Source organism: Passer montanus, unplaced genomic scaffold (genome assembly GCF_014805655.1).
Source record: "Passer montanus isolate IOZ18808 unplaced genomic scaffold, ASM1480565v1 scaffold1, whole genome shotgun sequence".
In the NCBI taxonomy this organism is placed as follows: Eukaryota; Metazoa; Chordata; class Aves; order Passeriformes; family Passeridae; genus Passer; species Passer montanus.
The window spans coordinates 18,683,864-18,707,840 of NW_024356504.1; the positions used below are offsets into that span (position 1 = coordinate 18,683,864).

Below are 23,977 nucleotides of genomic sequence, written 5' to 3' on the forward strand. Positions count from 1 at the left end.
GTCATTAGGGATCGGGAAGAAAGCTTTTATCATCTCTTTAATCAGTTGGGGAAGACTTGGTACTGTACTAGCTCATGAGAGTCTGGCCTCATGGCATCTCTTTTCCTGAAGTAATAACTGTTACCTATATCATGTATAATTTGAACTAACATAAAAAGTATTGCACACTGGGGAATTGCTCTCTCCAGCCTCACTTCTTTCTGTCATGTGTATGAATAATGCTGTGTCACGTGTTAGCATAATATACTTCCAAGGTCCTTGCCTTATTTTGAAGCATCAACTTGAGCTTTCTTTTCCCCTTCCTTTATAATTTCAGTGCTGTTGCATTTCTGGTGTTTCAATCCTAGATGAGCTAATGACAACATGCAAAGTAATAATTCTGATAATTTTATTTATTCATCATTTGGAGACACCAAAAGCCTTAAAGAGGGTCTGATGTCTTTCCCAGGTCTTGTACAGATCTGTACAAGATGCAATCCAGATTTGAGAATGTATTTAAGTGCCAATTTTTTTTTTTTTATGCTCTTAGCTCCATACAGAAATGAGTAAGAATTAAGGGTCTAGATGCATCAGAAAATTGGACTTTTATTTTCCACTAATTTCAGTAGCCAGCATCTCATAAATAAAGGTTTACTAAGCCAGGCAGTGAACATGAAGCAGATTGTCTGGATGCAGGCTATGGAGTGAGCGCTGTAGCTTTGTAAGTATTTTGATAACTGTCCCTGAGTAAACCCTTAAGTTAATGAGTCATATGTCAAAATGCAATCTGAAATCTGTGCTTTACTGCATTAACTGCTGCAGCTGAGATGTGCAGTGGCCTAGCATCAGGGGGACAGCACACCAAGCTGTGCTTATGCTTATTAGGTAGTTCCAGAAGTTTTAGGGCTTTTCTTGCCAAAATCATAAGCCCTACACCTGGACACTAGTGCTGTTACAGCTCCAATAAACACATATGGAGCTACTTTTCCAATTGGCAGCAGCAGCCTATTTTTATTTGATGGTACTTGAGTCCTAAGTGGGGAACATGCTATTAATAATAATTTACTAAAAATATTTTGTAGTGAATTTATCATTAATACAAAATGTATTTTTCTATTTTTGGAGTATCTTCTCTGATTGCTCATTGCATACTGATGGATATGGGGGCAATGGCCTATGTAGAAACTTGGAACCTGTGATAACAATTTTTTCTGTGATCACTTTGAAGCTGTTACATTAGACACTTAATGCTGGTTTACCTTCACCTGGCTTTCATGGAAACTTCAGCCTGACTCCATCCTGATCTGGGAGTGGAGATGTGGCCTGCACACAAAACTGATGTTTCATATTGACGAGCAGGGCTCAGCTGCAAATGGAATTAAGAAACCTTACCAAATCTCTATTGATGCTTTTCAGTTCTAATAAACACTTGAATGCAATTTTTCAGAGTGCTGATGGGAGGCACTGAGATGGAGCCAGCATACAGCCTGATGCATTTGAAGGGAAATAATAACTAAGTGTGCTCAGTGAAGTAGGCTGATACCCAAATGCAGTCAATTCAGTGGTTAAGGAGGACAGTTCAGTTACATACTGAATCTCTTCTGTGTCTCAGGTGTAACTTAACCCACAGTAGATCTCAGATAGGTTCCTGTGCTGCCATCAGGTGCCTCTCAAAGCCTGCTGGTAGTTTTGGTGCCATCACAGCAGGGCAGTGGTAGCCCACCAGCTGGGGACACCTGGGGCAGGCTCTTCAAACACAGCCTCCAATGTGCAGCCTGGTCATGTTGCCAGAAGAAACAGACTTGTAAGGTCCTGCATCACTCCTGTGTGCACTTAATTTGGAGGGTCCCTGCGTCATTATTAATAGATTCGCTATTTGCAGGCAAAGGAGATCATTCTGGCGACTTCTCCTTTCCACAGATACTGTTTTTTCATTAATATCTAAAAGATTATTTGTACTTCTCAACCTGAACTAAAGTTGGGGCTAAAGTGATAACTGCTCTTATGCTTGCAAAATACTTCAACCAGAAAGAGGAAATGTCTGAATTTGTATAGTCCAGTTTTGAAAAAACATTGGCTTTCCCTTTATAAGAAAAAAGATTTTGTGTTGAAGGAGAAATGAAAAACATTCCCAGACATGGGTAAGTCTCTTACATAAGCCATCCTTTCTTTTCAGATGCCCAGCAGTAAATGATGCAAATGAAAAAGATACAGTGTGGGGAGTTCTATTTCAGCGTAATCTTCCACCTCACGACTGATGCCTGAATGATTTTATTATAAGAACAACATGGTTTGGGGCACAGTGTCAGAAAGTCAGCTCTTGCCTGGAGCACACATTAGAACGTCAGTAACCCCTCCATTGCCAATTGTCCAGAGAAATCCCTCTCCCATGTATTGTAAAAATGTTTCAGTGCTGAATACTACCACTGAATTTCAAACACAAATCCACTGAAAAGGCAAATGCTGTCATGTGGACTGGCTTTTCAGTGGCATTACTAAACAAGCTGTAACATGTGGATTTCTTCCTGTTAGTGTAAATCAGTGTTAGAATGCAGTGTTTGTAGTGTGACTAGATCTTACCAGCTTGTCACCAAAAGGCTTTGCCACTGTCACTTGCTTCAGGAAAAGTCTCCAGATGCTCTTTGGGAGGGTGCTGTGCTAAGGAAGAGCATGCAGGGTGGGCTAGAGCAGTGGTTTATAGCATTGCAGGTGTACTGCCCAAGAGACTTCGGTTTCAGCTTTCCCCCAGGAAGAGATTTCACTTCATAGAAGAGTGTGCTGTGTTGGTACTGTAAGAACAATTTGCCTGCATCAGGGAGAAAATACAATCCCAGAGAGCCTGTGGAGAGATAAACGAGCATCAGGGAGATTTGCTTTTATGTAGACACACCCCAGGCAAACTGTCATTGCTTTGTAGTATGTGCTCTCCTGCAGGGTCTGCATCCAGCCTATTTTGGGGCAAGGACTTCCCATGTTGACCCATAAGTGCTAGTCATATTTAGAGATATAATTAATGATTACTCTGTGGTCAGTCCATAACATATCTTACTTCCAGGCCAGTGCAGAAGTTCTGTGCTGAATTCAAGTCTCCTCCAGGGAGTGCCAAATGGGTGTGACTTGTGGGAATAACAACCTTCCTAGGACAACACTCACCTGCAGCAGCTTGGGCAGCCTGTACTGCTGCCTGCCTGGGACATGGAGATGTTGGCCTGAATTCTCTCAGCCACTGCTCATCATTTTATCTCTGATATTGAGCTGTCTGGAATGGATGTTGCATTTACTGTGTGTATGGTGGCTCGAGTTTGGTTTAAAGCTCCAGCTGCTGCAAACAATGTTACAAACAATAGTAAAAAGATAAAGAGCTGCTGCTGGGAGAACTGCAGCCTGTGCCACTGGCCTGGAGCAGCAGGGGTGGGGAACCTGCTCTTCCATCTGTATGGATTGTGTGGACCCTCAAGAGGAGAGCAGCCTTCCTTACCCAACACCATTGCACTGGTCCTTGTTTTCTGAGAATCAAATAAGCCCCAGGGTGCCTGGGATGAGAGAGGCAGCAGGAGCATGAGCAGGAGCAGGAGGGATTTGGTTGGAATATGAGGAAGGGAGACAGGGTGTACCTTGCCATCAACAGCTCATGAGTTCAGCTACGGTGGAGCAGCTGCTGCAGATTCAAGAGCTTTGGGTGCTGAGGAGCTGGGGAGCTCTGTTTTCTGATTTGTAGCTGCTGCTTTCTGATTTGTTGCCCTGCTCACCTGGCTGTGCTAGCTAACAGAAAACATGATGTTTTCTCGGGTGTAAGCATGTTTCCTCCAAAACCATGTTTTCTTTCCCTTTCCACTCTCCACCTCTCTCTAGTGCACAGCCCCCGGCAGCAATTGATTCCCTGAACCTTGGCAATGAACCTCCCAGCACTTTTCAGCTTCTGCACTTCTGGACCTCACATTAAAACCTTTGCTCTTGGCTGACTATGTAGGGAGCAGCACATTTCCCAAGTCTGAGGGCATGTTGCATGACAAGAAAGCATTGAAGTGAAGGAAATAGTTTTCCTGCCCAACACATAATTAAACTAGAGAATTCATTGTCACAGGAGGTTGTAGGGCTCACAATTATAAATGGACTCACAGGGGAATTAAAAGAACTCCAGCAAAAAAATTTTGCAAAACAATTTGAGTTTTCTTCAGAGAATACTGAAAACTGTTTGCTGAAGAGCATCCTGGAGAGTTATCGCTTGTCTGGTGTCTGGGTCTTACACCCCCTTTCTGTGAGGTTCTTCTGGTTATATCAGTCTTTCCTACAGTCAGGCCTAGGGCTGAACCAGCATAGCGCTCTAGCATGGATGATCTCCAGAATGATGCTTCCTTCATGATTTAATTATTTCTTTTCTTGTGGTAAGGATGAGGATAAAAATCAAAGAGTTAGTAGGATAAAAAGAGGTGAGACATGCATGTATATTCTCACTGGTCTCTAGAGATCAGCACAAAAAGTTCTCTCTCAATAAACAAGTAACTTCTGGGACCCATGAGCACAAATGCTGGGAATGTGGATGCTGTGTTCCTACTCATGTCTCTTGGTGTGTCTGGTGCAAACTGAGCTTTAAAGATGGTATAGAAGCAATTTTTTCTCTGCCTTGACTCACTGTATGAGTATTTCTTGGCAAATTATTCTAAGCAGCAACACATTTGAGAAAATCTGTTTGAGTTATTTGTGAAGAAAATTAGACACTTAATTTGGCAGGTGAATTTGTTGCTCTGAAACTTTTGCTGGTCTCTGATTTTGCCCTACATAGGTTTATTTTTGTAGTTGATATTGTCTATGTACCTATTTAAGTGTCATCGTGCCTTATTGAACTCTAAATGTGTCGCCTATAGTAATGTGTACAGAGTCAATGTGTTTTGTTTTTTTATCAAACATGGGAAAATACTGATGCATAAACATATTGCAATCTTGATTTCTTTTACAACTTCTTTAAGCACTTAACAACTGCAAAACCCCAACTTCAAACACTTCCTGCAACTACTTAGGGATTCATTTGAATGAAGATAATTCAAATGTTGGCATGTAACTATGAGTTGGGCTTTAAAAAAAAATTCTTTGCAAAATGAAAGCATTTAATTTTTTTTCCTAATAAAAACAAACAGCTGGGTCTCCCATATGGTATTCTCTTGTAAAATATTTACATCTGAAAGGCGCCTAGACTCCTTGCAGTAGAATATAATTTAAACAATGAGCCCAAGTGAAAAAACTTCTATTGTTGGTTCTGATTGCAGTTTTTTAGCGTGCACCTTCCCCCTGAACCTTCTGTGGTCAGCATTAGGCTGAGTCTTAGTGTTGGAAAATTTGCCTTGTCGAGTAACTCAGTGTTTCCTTTCCTGAAGAAATAATAATAATGTTCATCAAAACTCAGCCTGATACATGTCAAAGGGTGTGTGAGAAGCAGGATATTGTGAAGGAATTGGGGGGAAAAATGATTGAAAGAATGAACTATTAGTACGTGAAGTTCTTAACAGTTCACTACTCTGAAGTGCAGAAAAGTTGGCGGTAGGAGAGTGTCCCTGGAAGCACCATCTCTCCCTGGTTAGTGGAAGCAGTTTCCTTGGCTGCATGGCTGCCAGAGCCTGTCTTTTTTACCCTACTGCAAGTATAAAGTTAACTTTCCAGCTGGAATTGTTCTGTTTGCTTTCACAGTGAAAACACAACTAACTATTCTGGTAATGTTATTAAAAAATATTTGTCATGTCAAAAAGTCTTGCTGCCTGTAATTATGTTTAAACATCCCAAACTGAATAGCAACATTCAAACTCAGCTGAAGTATTTGATTAGACTCAGTTAATAGTTACTAATGGCTGTGCATCTTGTATGTAGGACTCCAGGGAGAGAATAGGGGAATTAATGGCAAGCTTATTTGGAAAGCAGTGAATGACTGAAGAGCTGTGAACTCTTGAATCTTGTTCTGTCCATGGAACAGGACAGGGAGGCTTGTGCCAGGCCTGTTTCATGAAGCAAGTGACCTGATTTTACCAGATTAAGGCTGGATCTTGATAACCAAAACCAGACCTTGATAACCAAAGTTTTTATGTCTGATGAACACAAGGTTGATGTGAGTTGCTTTTTTCTTGACTTTTAAAAAATTTTAATAAAGTTTCTGTTTCGTCTCAAGCCCACAGCATTCTTTGCTGGCTGTGTTGCTGACAATGTGCTCTGCAGAGCAGCAGTAACCTCAGTCTGGGAATTTCAGAAGCAATCTGTCTCAAGCCCACAGCAATCTTTGCTGGCTGTGTTTGTTGCTGACAATATGCTCTGCAGAGCAGCAGTAACCTCAGTCTGGGAATTTCAGAAGCAATCTCTGATTATGGCTCCTTCCTGATGCAGGACACATCACTTGAGATTGTCAGACACCCAAGGTAGTTTTCTAATGCCTTCTCGTGTGGGGAGACCACCAGTGCTACTAAAGCAATCCATCACTCCCTAATGTAGCTGCAGATTGGATAGTTAAAGGTTCCCTGAAAAGGTTGATGCTCAGGGGAAATTCTGTCTGCATGGACAGAGGTGAGCACTGTAATCATCCTCTGATGCCACAGCAGGGCTTACTCTGGGACCCTGCATTTATAGTTGTATAGAATCCCTCCCCTGACTAATGAAGGAAAACTGGGTACAGACCTGGCTTTGGTAATTAGAGAAGTCTATTCAGTTTTACTTTTCGTCTTATGTCGCTCCAGTTTACCAAGGCACCTTGGTATAAGCTTCCCTGGAGTCCAGGAGGATGTAGAATTGTATTATGAAGGAAGGTGTTTTGCTTTGTCAATGCTATCATGACATCCTGAAGAATTTGTTTCCAGCACAACTTTGTCCTTTCTCCTGTTTTTTTCATTTTTTCCTGTACTTCCCATTCTGAGTGCATGCTCTCCTAGTTGTAGGAAAAGAGTATTTCCCTGTTGAATTATTTATCAGTTCTGTCCAGTGCATGTTGTTTCTCAGGAATAAATATGAGCTCCTAACTGGAAGATAGCTTAATGCTTTTTGGCAGTAGCCACAAGATAGTAAAAAAAAAAGCTGCATCTTTTTATTATATGCAATGCTTGGACTTCAGGAATAATTCTGTTCAGAAATAATGTGTTACCAGCACCTTGAGGAAAGCCATGAGACTAAAGAATGCTTGTTCTTGTTGCTTAAAAATAAGTTTGTAAAGATAATGTCTGTGACACATCTGATGTTTGAGATAAACTTGTTATTGGGATGTGAAGCAGCATGCTGGTCTGTTGTTTGCTCTTTTGAATGGAGGATTTAAAAGTTTGGATTTGTAAATGCCTTTTTTTTTTCTTAATTTGAGGAACATAACCTCTGTAAATCAGAATACAAGAGCAGATAATCTCAGTGCAAAATGGGTGGTTTCCTTGAATAAGTCTGGATGATTCATTTCTGACACAAATGCTAGAAACTAGTGACCATTTTAAAAGCAACACAGGAAAGGAAAATCTATTTTATACTGGAAAGGAAAGCACCTGGCATGGTTACATTGAACTCAGAGACCTACATCATGCGCCCATGTTTTTGGACAGGTCTGGAGGAGCTGGCAGGTAGATAATAGCAAGTTCAAGGGGTGCTGCTTACAGCAAAAAACCCCAAAGCAAGGTTTTAACCCCTTGCTGGCTGGTGCTTTCTCCGTGGCCATGTGCTGCCCCGGAACAGCTGTCAGCAGCTCGGAGCGCAGCGGGCTCAGCGCACACAAAGGCTCAGCAACACGGAGGTTATGACCTAATGTTAATGGTGCTGCCATTCATTGTGTGCCTGCCATGGGACTTCCCCTGCTTTGTCTAGGGTCCTGCCTCATATTCTCTTTTAAAGGCTTCCTTGCACAAGGAAGAATTATGAAATCAAACTTTCTCTTTTATTGTAGCAGCTTGTGTTTACTCTTGATGTGCTTGCTCAGAAAAGCTATTTTTGTCACCGCTGGGGAGAAGAGAGTAGGTTCTTGCATGTCCCATTTAATCAGAGTTTCAAATGATTGTTTTCTAGGGGATGAAAAAAAAATCAGGTCAACAGTCAAGGGATCTTTTTATGTTGATGGTGACAGTTTTTATTCTGCAGGAGTTATAATCTAGATGAGAGAGGCAAAAATACTTGAGGACAGATAACTGGCTCTGTAGAGTAAAAATGTTAAGTGTTGCTTCAAGGCTGAATGTAAGTCTTTTTCACTTGAGTGCTTTACTGTAGCAGTGCAATTTTGCACCATAGGTTTTCACTTGTAGAGTCTGTGCACATCTACTTTAAAACTCAGTGTAGTTTGTTGCTCCCTACCAATTGGATGGTGGGAGGCATTCATTTGTTACATGCTTGGGGGATGTCTGTGGTATTCCCCCAACAATAAAGTGAATGAATACAGCAGATCAAGTATGATTAATGATGATAATAGTAATAATTTAAAAAATCAGTCCTTAGATATCTTTCTGTCTTTCTATCATTCTACCTTTCTATCTGTCTAAATAGGAGATCTCTTTTCTACAATAAGAGATAAGTCAAATTCCAAAAGGGCAGCAAGGATGGAGCATTGATCTCCAGTTCCAAGAGCACAAGCCCTCTGCTTGCAGCATCTGTTCACATTTGTCTGGGGTTATTAGCTTATAGCTGACCCATAGTACATGTTTGGACAGCCCTTTTTGGGACAGTGAAGGGCAGTAATGCTCACACATGCCAGCCAATTCATTATGATTAATTTTACAGACTGGGAAATCTAGAAGAGCAAAGGTTGATAAAGCACAGGATAATCAGAGCTGCAAAATTCAGTAAAATGCTATTTAGTTCTAACTGTGCCCAGGGGATACCTAGGGGAAAAGCAGATTATAGATACATCATGGCAGAGACAGTGCTATACAGTCCTGTCCAGAATTATTCCTGTTTTTACTCAAGTATGCAGTTAAACTTGCCCTTTGGTTAGTCAGATTTAATTTGAGATTCAAGTGCCAGAATGAGTAATGTGTATTTCAAGTTCTTGTATCTTTTGTTTCTAACTGGTGCCTAAAACTGAGATACCTGAAATAACTATGTGCTTGTTAAAATTTTTGATAGGTTTTCATTGAGAAAAATGATAAATGGATGGGCAGGAACAGGAAACATTTAAGTTCTTTGAACATAAATGCCTCGTGTGGCAGTAGAAACAGAATAGAGGCTTTTTGCCAAATGCCTGGGATGGACGCAGGGCCCTGAGCACCCCCACGTACTTGTGATGCCAGCGCTCAGCCACATGGTGAAATTCTAGCTCGCCAACTTTGTTTCATTACTTGGAGGATCTGTTTCAAATTTACTTACATAAAAACCCCACAACCTATTAAACATGGCTCATTATCAAGTTTAAAGGATATCTGTAATAGATATTTCTCAAGCTTGCAGGTAATGGAGGGTACACTTTAGAGAGTTACCTAAGATGACCTTTTATGCATGTTTAAACCATTTGCTCCCACCACTGCAAAATGAATTATAAGGCTATTTTAAAGGAAATTTAAAGGAAACACATATTGATGAAGAGACTCCTGGGATCCTTTAGTTGTGGTTCAGAATTGTCACAAGGATGATGCTCTCGAGTGTCTGATGTTTCACAGCTGGATGTTGCATGAGGGACCCCCATGTTTTATCTCACCAGAGGCACATGAGAGCCCAGTGCTTCAGACAGGCGACACTGGTGTGGCCTATTGTTCATCACTGACAGATCACCTTTTGAAATGCTGCTTGCCAAAGTTGGGAGCATGTTGTGTGCAAAGCAAATAATGGAAAATAGGGACCTCAAGAGGTTGCCCTTGCCCAGTTTATCCCCTACTTCATGAAGTATTGTATTCTTCTTGTATTTTACCTGGCAACTTGGCACCCTTGCTGTGGCATCTGTTCCATGCACTGTTTGTAATTTTTTTTTCCTAAAACTTTATCTCATTTGCAGAAATTTAAACAGGAATCTACAAGTTTGAAGCTACCTTTCTATGATTTTTTAAAAACCTCTTTGTGTGTCTTTCCATAGTCTTCACTGATGAAATAACCCCAGCTCTTTCAGTCTATCCCAGGAATTTGTGTGCTCTGGACCTCTGCACATTTGTGTCTCTGGGGAGGGTAGTTTTTTGGTTTGGTTTTTTGTTTTTGTTTTTTTTTGGCTAGTGTCAAAGTTACAGTGTGTTTTCAAACAGTTAATTGAGTAAAACAGAGGGCAAAACTAAAGAATTAACATTTCATTGTTCAACTAATTCAGCTTGTTCCAGGTGGCCCAATATCAATTTAATGAATTTCTTGTAACTCTGATTCAAGTGATGGGGATGGTTTAATTTCCTGAATGTTGTAATTCATATAATATTTTCTCTCTATTCTCTTCTGCTTCATTCTATAGTATTTACTTGCTGCTAGTTTTCAGGTGGAATTTTTGGGTAACTGAGAGTAAAACTAAGAGATCCAGCACAAGACAGTGGAAATTTACTGACTGCTCTGTTCCATCCCAGCCGCACACTGATTTATCTCTTTCTTCATCTGCAAGCCAGCTACCCCCTCTACTTTCTAACTCTGATTCAGGCCTCTTTGCTGTTGTTGCAGTAGGACATAATTTCCTATGTTGGGACATAGGAAACTCAAGAGAAGATTTCTTTGTTATCCTGACTGTTGAAATTGTATCTTAGCTTTTTCTTTGTGTTAAAAATCATGAAATTCAGCCACAGAAATAACTTGAACTTCATTTTTTGGTGTTTTGTGAATGTAAATCTTGACTGGCTGTTTGCTGACACCAGCCATCCTCATGGCTGTAAATGAGAACAGAATATGGTCCTGCTTCTTTATAGAAAAAAAGAGAAAACCCACATAGTTTGGACTTTCAGTGATATTATCTTTTGGTTGCTGATCTGTCCAATGGTTTTCAAATTATGATTTCTAAAAAGTTACTCATAAGGGATCTGCTGAAGGATTTTTGGCCTAAGCAGTTTGGCAAAGTGCTGGTTTTATGGGATGTGTATCAGGGTTCTTGACTGTTAGTGCTTGTACTGACTTATCGTTCCTATGCTGATTTGCAGCTCTGGGTTGTGGTTACCTGCAGTAATAACTTTGGCCCTTTCCACTGAACAAATGGCCCAGATTCAGCACTGGAGTTGCAGAGAGGTTGCAAATCAGGGCCACATGTATAGACTTAATATTTGCAGGAATATGGATTGAAGGCGCTTTTCTGTCAGGGGAAGCAGCCAAACAGGATGGAGTCCCTTGGAAGCCAAAAGCTGGGGTTGTGCAGTGAAAATGCTCGAGTTGCAGTCATGCTGAGATGGCTCAGAGGAACAGCTCTTACCTAAGTTGGCAACAAGATTATGAATAAAACCGTCCCACAAAGCACAGCCCTTTAGGAGGGAGGCAGCAACCATAGCAGTTGTTCAAGCCTCTGAGTGAAACAACCTCTATGATGGCTGCATGTCTTTTTCAAGTATTCTTGGTTTTGTAGCAAAATGTGAGAGAAATTTTCATTAATCTAATACTGTAAATTAAATGTTTTTAATATTTGTGTGCAGAAAAAAAAAAAAGAAGGAATAAAGAGCACTGAACTTTCCCAAACTCAGAGCAGTGTCTGTTGGGATGATGAAATGATGATGGAGACCTGTGCATGACTGTCCCCTATTTTGCAAGTTTAGTAGCCACATGGTTCAGTGTGGTGACAACAGGCATTTCCTGGCTGGGCCTATAACTCTTAGAGCAGAATATTTTTGCATGCCTCAGATATGTTAAGATCTGGATGTCCTCTTTTTATAGCTGAAGGAAACCATCTCTCTGACCAATCTTTTGTTCACTTACTAGCTGTGTTCAGCACTTTCCAATCCACAGTCATGTAAGTGACAGAGAATAGTTAGCTTGGACTTTCAGTCTTGAAAAATACATCTTGTAATACATCCATAAGCCCCCTTGGCAGCACAAATCAAAGCACCTGGGAGATTTCTTCAGAAGTGTGTTCTGATCCTGTGCTGTGGTGCCAAGGTAGCTGTACCTGCTCTCACTCTTGTGAGGTGAGGGGCCAGCTTTTCACTCCTTTTCCTGTAATCAGTGATAATTACTACTGTGGCTCTGAAAGATAAATGCACATCCAAAAATCTTCTTTACGTTCTCATTCCTCCATGTGACACACTTGTCTCTGGCAGCATCTCTAAAGCAGGGGCAGTAAAGCCCCTCCCACTGTCCCTGGGGGCTGTGCTGTGCCCCTCAGCCAGGCAAAGAGCAGGTACCCAGCTTCCCTGCCTGGCCTCCTCCACCTCCCTCTCTCCCAGGGAGTTGTGTGCACACATCAGCACTGCTCCCACTCAAGTGGTTGCTATTTTGGAAAAGAGCAGAGAGGATATCAGCCCCTGTATGGAGCACTTACTGGAAGTGCCTCACTGACTCACAGCAATTACTGGGGTATCTGAGGTTAAGGGAGTGGTGAGTAATTGAGGTCTTTTTCACTTCAGGGATGCCAGATCCTGTCTCCTTGTGCACCCAATGGAGAGAAGTAATTTGCAAGCCTTCAGTAAAAATATATAATAGATGGAGCATTTTTTTAAAATCTCAACAATACTAGCAGTGCCTCTAAAACATCCCTTTGCATTGATTGGAGGTGTCAGCAAGGGCAGAGAGTGTTGGACACTGCATCCTCTATGAGAAGAGTCTCTACCAGACCTGCAGAAATTGTTCAGAGACCTGACCTTTTCCTGCATAGCCCCTCTGAAATTTGTTGTATTACACAGAACACAGGGTTGTGCCTAAATAAGATTTCTGCTGATAATTTTCTAAGAGTGCTCTGTGCCTCTTCTTTATCAACTGGTGAGCCACATCCCTGGCAGACTAATGATTGATGCCTGATAGCAGACATTCCTGGGAATACAAATCCCCACACTGCTGTGTTATGCATTCATAAGGCAATTATCAAAATGGAGGTGATCTTGCTGAGCATATAGTTTGGATGCTGAATAATCTGTACTCAAAGTAATATCAGTGCTGAGTGAGGGAAGTGTTTTCTCTACCTGAACGTATAGATCTTTGAGCAGAGAATACAGCCCAGAAACTCTGGTAGCTAAAGCTTGTCAGGACTGTGTGCCCACAGTCCAAGTCCATTAATGCAGTTGCAGAAATGCTTAGCAATTATCTGACATTATATATTCCTATGGATTATTGCAATTCCATCAGATGTACCAGACAGTTGCTCCTCCTTTTTGTTTTTAGATTCAGTGTAGTTTTCCATGGTCTTTTCCACATAGCTGTAAAATTCAGAGAAGTTTGGCTGTCATTAATCTCTTGCCTGCCTTCCATCACCAAGTTTGCTCTCCTTTGTCATGATGCCTGCTGTGCCATCACCTCCTGGAGGATGCCTGCCACAAGGGACTGGAGCTGCAGCCCATACACATTTGATTCTTGAACTAAAAATACAGAGATGTCATTCCAGTCATTTCTACCCTGAGGCCAGACAGGCTTGTGGGGCTTTTTATCATGTAATGAAATGCTTCCAGTGACACCATATAAATGAAGAATAATAATTTATGCATCTTGTGGAAATGAATTCAAAACTGAAATATAATTAAAATAGCTTTTAAAGAAGAACAAATCATACTGCATTAAAAATAAGGAAAATTCCTTTTTAAACACTCACTTTTCTGAACCATGTTCGGTTTTAGTCTGATTCATTGAAGTAATGAGAGTTTCCAAAGATCAATGCTTGTCTAAAAAAATATTGGCTTTCAGTTATGTAGACCATATGCAACAAGAATGGATGAGACATTTCAGGGGAGAACAAGTTTTGGTGTCACTATTTAAAAGCTAGACAAGAAAAAAAAAGCTTTGTATGAAAAAACCCCTTCATCCTAAGCTCTGGATAGAGGAGATGTGGGACTGAAGAATGGCTTGTAGGGTCACAGCTTCATTCTCTCTTCTCCTCGGGATCAAGACAAATGACCTGTGACAGCTCCTGGCTTTTGTTGCTTTACGGGGCTGTGTAAAGTGGGTTCACAAGGCCAACTTCCTTGGCATCGCACTTCCCAAAGCTTCCAGAACCTGGAGAGTGTCTTCTATCACACTCATAAGGCTTCAGATCTTAACCCAGAAATGAGCCATATCAAAGTATCTTTTCCTTGGTGGTTCCTGGCTATGCAGGGTGGATTTCTGACCCTGTGCTTTTGGGATTAAACCAGGAACTTATCATGGCCCTTGGGTTTTCCTCAACCCAAGCAGGGCACCAGGGCACTGACCCTGGGCAGACCCAGTTTTCTGCACCAGTGCCCCTTCAGTCAAAGCCTGGTAATTGTGCAGCCAATTAGTCTTTGTTGCGAGCATCTGTGACAAAATACACTTTGTTTTAATAACAATCATTATTTGAAAAGCCACTAAAAATTAAAACAGATGCAGCCATTATGTAGCTGCTTGCATTTGTGCAGCTCTACTGGCTTTCTTCAGTCATGAGTGAAATTGTAGCTTGTTCAGGGAATATGACAGACCCCTAAATATGGAGATCAGGCAAAATATTTTCACCCGGCTGCCTTCACACAGAGGAGCTCACACACGCCTGTGCTCCCAGTGGCTCAGGGTGACACAACGAGCTGACAGATTTCTGAATTCAAAATAAATTCAAGCCAGCCTCAAAGGCAGGGATGGGAGGGAAGCCTGTCTCTCTCTCTCTGTCCCTCTTCACTCTTGTAAGTGTTAGGTCTTGGTAAAGCTCCAAAGTAAAACATAATTTGTGGGTTGTAGTTTTGTGAGCATTTTTGTGCGTTTGAAAAATATTATCTCAGGAACTCAATTAAGAAAATATCTTGCCTCCACCTTGAGTGGAGGGACTGCATTTTCTGGTAATTATAGTACCAGCAGTTACTGTTCTTACACTGTTCAGAGACCCTGCAATATTTGTCAAGTTAAAACCTGTAAGAAAAAAATGCATCAGCTGAATGGTATAGGAAATACTGTTTGAAAATGTCTAAGTCATAGCTAAGACAGCATTGTCTTGTCACAAAGCCTGGGATGATATTCTTCCAGTTTCTTAACATGTTTATTACCAGGTAACAATGCAGTGGTCAGATATCTTTATATCTGCTGTGAGAATGAATGGGGACTTGCTGAAAGTTTTCAGTGTATCATTGCCTGAAGAATATGAGAGACCAGGAAAGGAGTTAAAGAGAGAGAGACATTTTAGTACATACCACACTTGCTTTTTCCCCACAGTGGCCCCTATTTTCCCCAAGTCCCCTTCCTTTTGCCGTACAATCCATGCCATGAGCTCATGTGAACAGCAAGGTATCTGTTCTTCATTTGCTAAAGGGAAAAACAATGGGATTATCTTGTTCTTCTAAACTTCATCCCTCACATCAGAGCCTCCTTCAGCAACTCCTCTTCCCCATCTGTTCCCACTGCCTCTCCTTGTCTGACAGTTCTGTGGGGTTACAGCTCTCAGTAACAGCCTCACGGGGAGCACCAGGAGAGGTGAAACCAGAGAACTCCCCATTGTGATCTTTAGCTTCCCTCATTATCCTTTCTTGCTATTCCCCCCTGTACCATGAATCCAGTAGAGGCCAGTTAAGTCATTACCTGAGAATTTCCATTAAAATCAGAGGGATGAGCAGTGTCAGCAAGAACTACTCACCTGAGGAAGAACTAAAACATGACACTGGAATTGCAAGTCAGATCTCCTTAGGCGCCTATTGGCTTTATTTCCACTTTCTTATTTTTGTAAGGCTTAATGAAAGTTGGTGTTATCAGGGAGATTAAGTGAGGAGGTGACACTCCCAGGCAAATGTGAGTGCTGAATTTGTGGTGTCTAGCAGCAGAACAAGAAGCTGATGTGATGGGGTTAGTACCAGGTATGTGCCAAGGTCTGCCCAAAAGGGCTCCTGGCCAGGCTGCCCAGTCCAGCGACTCATCAACCTTTTGTGCTGGATTTTTGCAGTGGGAAGGCAGCTTCTCAGTTGCTGTTCCTCTGGATGTCAGTGCTTAAATAATGACATTTATTAATTAAAAACCCCAAAATCCAATAGATGAAGAGATACACAGGGCGCATAACTTAGGAAAGTTGATTAGAGGCAGTATAAAAATGTGTTATATTAGAAGATCTTAAAAGTGAATCACACAGACCTTTAAATAAATAATTGATCCTAACCATAATTTTGTAGAGGAAGTTGCTGAGTAGAAACATTTTTCCCCATTTTTTAAGTGATAGTCTGGGATACAGTCATGTTAGTGGACTCGTCCAAAACACAGACAGTTTCAGAAGGAGATTAAGAGAGCAGGAATTCCTGGCTCTTGGCCCTGTGTTCAGACCATTTGCCCTAACAGCGAAGAGGAAACCACAACACACCAGGCACTTGGTTGGAGTACACTCCATTAAAGAGAATACGAGACTTTGAAATTCGGCTCTGTTTCAACAAGGTGCTTTCAGCTTGCACTTAATGTTGTGTGATTTATGCAATGACTTCACATGTTTTCCATGGAGTTACTCACACTTAATGTTATTTGTTTGCTGAATCAGGGCCTAAATCACATCTTCTTTTAAAACTTCCTAGTTAATTAGTGATCTCATATTATCTTGTGCCCAGAGCAGTTTCCAAACTGGCGTTTCAGAACCTGTGGGTACAGTTAGCTTAAAGTAATCAAGATAAATGTTGGATTTGGAATGCTAGTCCTATCCAAATTGCATGTTAACTAAAAATAGTGTTTGCATAAGCAGCATTGAATGCAGATAATATTAAAGAACTGAACCAGCCCATGTGTGCAACTTAGGAGGTATTGGAAATTTGGAAGAAAAGGGAGTAAACAAGAAAGCTATTGGCATATTAAAGAACAAGTCACTGATTTCTGTGAGATTTGTGACACAAGGCTTTGTAGTAACTAGGGACCAGTATATTTCTCCAGCTGTTGTAACTTGGCGTAAACTTACAGTCAATTTTTCAGCTGAAGGAGAGGCATAAGATGATGGAGGAAGAGTGGTAATGTGTTTATAGTACGTGACAGAAAGCCTGTGTTCAGTTCTTCCCCTTGCTATAAACGTCTGTTGGACCGCGGGCAGATCTCTATAAAGTTTTGTGGGCCTCAGGTCTCTGTTTTCTGCTTCATGTTTCATTTACCCATCGGTTGCATACCCAGAGTTTGGGCTTTCCAGAACAGAGTCCAATGTCAAAAAGCTGAAAAAGTTTCAATACTGCTTCTGTTATTTCCATATCCCAAGATCTAGACACATATTTTCCATCTAAACAAGCTTATATTAGATATAAAGAACCATGGCAATGGATAACCATGAGACCTACAAACAAATCTTCCCTAAGGGCAGAATTTTAGAAACATAAAGATGTTGTTCAATGCATACACAAGAGAAAAATCATCTGTTTTACAACTCCACACATGATACTAATTACTTTTACCATGTAATATTCACTTCAAGTAATAATGATATTTTATGCTTAAAAGCATTTTGAACAAGACCAAAGGGCATATTGATCACACTTAAATCCCGTGAAGGAACAGACACAGTTTGAGTGGTGATCTCGATGAGGACCTCGGTGAGGTAAAGCCATGGAGCACTGTGTCCAACCCCGCAGCCCTGAGCAGTGCAGGCCATCAGAGTGGTACCAGCAGGAGCATCTCTTAGGGAAACAGCATCACTTCTTGTAGGACAACATTAGCACAAAAGGAATGAAGCCAGCAGAGTAATTTTTTTTTCCAAACAAATAAAAATGACAGATTGTAGTTCATGTAATTTTATGATTTGATTATTTTAAATTGCAGGATGATTTTTGTCTTTTAGAAGCACCTACATATATTAACCAGATGCAGGACCCAGTGTGCTAAAACTGTATAGTTCTGTTGGACATCTGACTTGCATATCTTCTTCCCTGGTCCCTGTGTAGCAGGATTGAGCCAATGTACTCTTGTTTGGTCTTACCTTGAAAAGTGAACAAAAATGGGCCCTTGTAATTTGTGAGATTGCCTGTCTCCATTTTCTTTATTTTTGTTTGAAGAAGACCTAACCTATGAAAGTAAATCATCCCAAACAAACCTTGGAAGCACCACAGAGTAAGTTCAAAGGAAATGGTTAAAGAATGAAAGCCACCTTGTTGTAATTTTAATATTTTTATATAATTACAAAATTATATTTATTTGCTTGATGTTGGTGCTGTCATATACTGTTGTGCATTTACACAGAAAGCATGAGTTGTGTTTAAAGTTCATCTTTATCACTCAGCATTTCAGCTTCAGTGTGATGTAGCTTCCAAATCAATCAGGAAGTATGGAAAAATTTACTCGCTGGGTAGAATGAATCCATTATTTGAACTGCATTAGAAGTCTGTGTTTTAATCTCCATACTATCAGTAGTTCTTCTTGGTGGAGTAAGATGACATTTTATGGGCTGCCAAAGTTGTTTGCATTTTTGACACAGATATATGGCATTACTAAGGTTAAGTGAAAAGAAACAGAAGGAATTAAATATTAAAAATTATTTAAGGTGGAGGAAAAATGTTCTTAATATATGTAAAATGACAGCCACTCATCACTCATAGTCAGAAGCTGCAAGAGATGGACTTCTTTGTTTGAGTCCTTGCAAATTATCCTGGAACTGTCCCAGAAGTCTCTTTATCAAAAGAAACAAAATGTGTTGTAAATCTTGCACCGCTTTTCAGCCTTAAACATTGCTAAGGTATAGAGAAGGAATTTGCAAGTATCCTTATTGTCAGCCTACCTCAGCCTTTTTGGTTGTTGAAGCTTTACAAGTGATATCTGAAGGAAAGCCTGACCAACAAAGAGCTCAGAATGATTCCTTTTCTTCTTATTCAGCCAACCTGTAGATGATCCCAGTGCTACCAGGTCATGAATATACATTCAGCCCTGGGAATAAACACCAAAAAACCATTGCATAATGCATAAGGCACCACTAAAACTCTTGAATGCCAGTGAATCACAAGATTTTTTTTTTTTTAACTAATGCATGAATAGCCATCTCCAAGGGTTGCAACAGGGCTGTAGTTTTTTGGCCAGCAGTTCTCACTGATGCAGAACCTAAAGTGTGATTTGCAGCTAGAACTGGAAAAATTAGTATCTGGTGTTTATACCTGTATATTAATCTGGACATGCAGATACCTCATTTGTAAATTCATTAAAATACAAAACCACCTAAATGATATCTCCAGAAGAAGCTGAGGATGCAAAAAGGTGCATAATAATATTTCCAAAATATATAGGAATAAACTACATGCCTGGTAAATACAGCTTGAAATTGTAGGTCTTCGGGCTTTGCCTGAAAAGCTATTGAAGTTGGTGGACTGATTCTCCTTGCATTACCTAGGACTTTCTTTTCACTGCAAGTGTATGCCAATATTTCAGAAGCATAAAATATGAATAATTGTCAAAGCAGCTCATGAAAATACAGCAAACAGTCTGCAAAGGTGATAAACAGGTTAATTAAGGGGATCCTCCACAGATTCTCTATGTTGTGTTACAGTGCTGGGAGATAATATTAGGTGAGGTGTAATTAAAGGACTTTTCAATTTAATGCACCAGAGTTTGAGGTGTGCATGGCACATTATCAATCACTTAGCCTGGATTTTATTACATGCCCTGTGCAGCTCAACAGCTTCTGGAGAATACTAATTTAAATGCTCTGCAAATGAAGAATACAGTATTGATTTCATGTATATCCTGTTCAATTTGAAAACAGAGAGCAACATTAGCCTTTGGTCTTTCTCCTGGGTTCCTGTAGCCAATACATGGCCCCAGCTATGAAGCAGTCATTGAAATCAACAGTGTCATGGGCAGAACAAGAATGGGCTTCATGGTGCTGCATCCCAAGGGTCTTGCTGACTTTCAGGAGATCGGTACTCCATTCTTCTGGCATTAACATGGGGGAAAAAATCCCATTTCCAGTTAAACACATGTAAACCAATTGACATCAGTCAGGCTAAAGGGGATTTAACTACATGGGGGGATTTAACTGCAGGCAGAACTTGGCAAAAATGTGAAAATTATGTAAGAAATAACAAGTTTTGATCTTGGGAATAACTGATCAAGCCTTGTCAGCATTTGATGGATAAGTTGCATTTATCAGTCCCCTTTTTCTCCCTTATAAAGATGAGCTATGGTGACTTGAGAATTTTTTTAATTTATTTTTGGTCACAAAAGTATTCTTCCAATTCTTCCCTCAACTGGATTGGACAATACTCTGCTGAACTGTTTGTACCAGGGATGCTCCCTCACACAGGTAATATTCAGATGCCAGTGCATTTGAACATTTAAAAATGTATCTGTGTTATAGGAGTGGCTCCAACCAGGTAATCATTATAACTCACATACAGATCCTTCTCTTGCATTTAAATGCTCTCAGGTATTGCTAAGGAAATCCAAAAGGCTGTTGCCTGTAGTTGCAAAAGGTCTTCTTCTGTTCCATCATGAACTGTTCTGACCAAAAGAGTGGGTTTTTCAGCATTTCCATTAATGAATAAGGGGTTTGGAAACCTGTAAGTCTTTGCAGGCAATGTTTGCTGCTGCCTTCCAGTGTGCATAGGAGCACTTGAAGTGGACTATAGCAAGTCAAAAAAGGCTTAGTGTGGAATTTTGTGTGATTTACATGCAATAAGATACAGGAGGTCTTGAGCAAGGAGTCAGTGTTGAATAACTTAATAGTCTGTGGGAAATGCAGCCAAACAGCTTTTAGGTGCTTTAGGGGAACTAGGGAGGTTGTCAGCAATTGAAAGGGTTGGGAAGTTTTAATCACTGAGAGATGTGGGTGGGACTGTCTTCACCAGTCACTGCTGACCATAAAAGCTCCTTCCTGCAGCCCTTAGGCAAGGCTTTCCTTGCCTGAAGTAGCTGTATAATCACACCTAAAACATCCCATCGGTGTTAATGTCTGGCAGGTCATTTCACAAACAGCTGTTGTTTATAACTGTGTAAGCATATTTGCCCTCCCAAAAACACAGCGTTGTTATTGGCTGGTGGTTAGGAGCTTATATCTTGTGTTGCCCAGAAGAGACAAAATGTATTTACATTTCAGCACAGAGAAGAATTATATGGGGACGGTTTGGTAAGCATTTATAGACAGGCTAACAGCTCCCATCAAGAACCACATAAAAAGCCTGTTTCTTGGCATGGCCCACACAGTTATGTTTGATGAACCTGAAAATGTTTTGTACAGAGAGACTTTGCAATGTTTTGTCTAATTGTCACAAAATACTAATGATATATCCAAGTTGCTGTTGTTTTCCAGAATACAGTGGTAATAATGAGCAAGAAATAAAATCTTCCCAGCAGAATGATGTAATATGTTTAAATATGTAAACTTTGTAAGTGGTTCTCCAAATGACTTGAAGGAAGCCTATAAAAAGCAACCAAACATTACCTCTGCTTTCCATGGAGCAAAGTGTGCTCGGGGTGGTCACCAGTGCCCGTGGGACAGCCCTGGCTGGTGCATAGGTGCAGAATTGGTGCATAATCTCCATTTCTCTGAGGTAGAGTCCATGGCAGCTGATGGCTCTGGAGTGTCTGTCCAGTCACTGCTGGCTGAGCGGGTGATGGATGTTCCTGAACAGCAGTTTAGTGCTGGAGAGAGCCCCGAGGCTGAAGTCATTTATTTATGCACGCAGTGTCCTGCACATAGCAGCGCAGCCTGGCCCTACTTGGGGAATCACCCATGGCTGCCTGCGTGGGACCAGCTGTCCTGGGCACCCCAGTGACTTGTGACATGGATGTGTGCCTGGAGAAATTGTCCAAAGGCCACTAAGGCTCCTTCCCCCCACCTGTAGTGCCTGGGTCAAACTGGGAGGACTCTTGCTGGTGGTCCCTCTGGTTGGTGACTGAGCCACAGCCATGCTTCCAGCTGCTCAAACACCTGAAAGGGTGGCTTCCAAAATGAAGTTTTCCATATCAGTAATGGCTGGAGTGGGCATGTAAGTGAATGGCATGGGAGGTGTCTTCCAAATGAGAGCAAAAAGTAAGACTTGGGAAAGTCTGGGAAACATGGATGCTATAGTACAACCTTATGGCAGCACAGGGATTTTCCTTCCAGGGGACATTGGATGGACTTGAACTGGTGACATGGAAGTGACTGAGCATGGGTTCCTATGCCCAGATTTGTGCACTCCACCTCAGGAATTGCTATAATATATATTGAGTTTGTCATAGCTGTTCCAGTTTCCTCAGCAAAGAATTTCCTAAGGCAGGGGCAGACTGACAGAACAGTTAATTTATGGATTGCTTTTTTTCTTTGTCCAGTCCATATTCTGGTTCTCTGGAAAGGGAGATGTTTACAATCGGGCTGGATTACCAAACTGCCACTGATGCTATCAGGAGTGATGATTTAGGATGTATTTATACTCACCCAATAGGAAATGATGGACAATGCTGTTTCTGGCAATCCTCACCCACCAGCTCTTAAAGGAGCCAGTCACAATTTCACGTGATCAGGATTTCTTGTTGTTGTCTCAGAAAGAATTAAAACTTTAATTAAAATCAGCACTGTCTTTATTGGCTACAATTGCATATATCCTAAAATGATCAGACATGAGTCTGCAGCCCTTGGAATTGTGAATAGTGAACAGTTGCCAAAGGTTGAAATGAAGGAAAGTGTTGGCATGCATTTAAAACCCATATAAATGCTAAATTAAATCTTTTAGATTGGATAATAATCTCCATATTTATTTAAAACTATTTTAAGTATATCTGTCTCAAAATAAAGCAGGGAGGCAAAGGGAACAACATATACTTTAGACAGAACAACATTACTCATCAGACTTTTAACTTCAATGATTGCAAGACTTTTAAAAGACTCTCTGTGCAGTACTATAATGTAGAACATATTTTCAGCTCAATATTTAGGACAATTAGAGTCAGTTGCTACAAGTCAGGATTAAGCCTCCAAGAATGAGCTTTTTGGAGGCACTAGGATGACACCATGGTGGGGAAAAGCTGATGACTTCTTGTATAATTTTCTTCTCCTCCTCATTGCTGGAGTCCTGACTTAAAGCTCAGTAGATGACAAAGTTTGTTCAGTTTTAAAGACTGTAATAGATTTTTGTTGAATTCATATTTCTTCTATTTTAATTTATGTCCTTAATTTAAGAATGTTTTGGCATATATTATGGGCACAGTCTTGTTCAGGAAAAACATTGGGGTGAGGAGGGAAGGAACTATACCAGCATGGCGTGGATCTAGGTGAGTGCAGTTGTACAGATTTAAATGAATGTGAATATGTCAGAAAACTTCCCCTATTTTGCTCATTAAAGGTTAAAGCACAGGCTCATTAGCTAACTTCTTGAAGGTGTAGAGTCAAGGGATGTCTACATTCATGAAGTGTCAGACTGTCAGCAAAGGGGGAAAGGATCATGGATAATATAAAAAAGGGAATTTTATTTTAATGTCTCTTCTCTTTTACATCCTTGAGTCTGACAGTCTCACCATGCCTGCAGGAAAGGAGCGTCCTTCACTTTCTAACACAATCTCAGTGTTACACAATGGATCTCACCCAGGATATTGTAAAAACCCTTATAGTCCATGTCCTCATATTTCAAGCTGCAGGATCCTGAGTGTTGTTTGCCTTGTTTGTTATGGGATTTTTTTTTTTTTTAATGTAGAAAGGAAACCTCAGAAATTTGTATAATTAATAATACTAAAGAGCCAGTGTGCAGTAAAAATAACATTAGATCTTGGTGTAGTAGTAGCTGCAGAGCTGCTCCTGCTGGTAAGAGCCTCATGTGTGGCTGCTCCACCAGGTTATGTCTGCCAAGAGTCCAACTGACTGTTCTGCAGTCTATATGTACATAGAGACTGTTGCTGTGGACAGAGGTGTTATTAAAAAGGCACAGAAATTATGTTTTCTGGTTTTTCCATCCCACCTGGAAAATGCCCTCTCCGTGCCCATTGCAGGAGTTGGGTGAGAAGTAAGAGGTGAGGTGAGGAAAGAGTTTCCATTTTCTTTTCTATGCATGGGTGTCCTGCTTGGGGCTTGTGGTTGATTACAGCACAAGACTTCTGTTTTCTCCATGTTAGAAGGTAATTTTTTGCATTA

General features: G+C 40.8%; 1 protein-coding gene across 9 annotated transcripts in view; it reads left to right on the plus strand.

The window, feature by feature from the left end:
• Nucleotides 1-23,977, plus strand: part of KALRN (kalirin RhoGEF kinase) — a 474,406-nt gene that overhangs the window by 39,770 nt on the left and 410,659 nt on the right. The gene's annotated exons all lie outside the window — the stretch shown is intronic.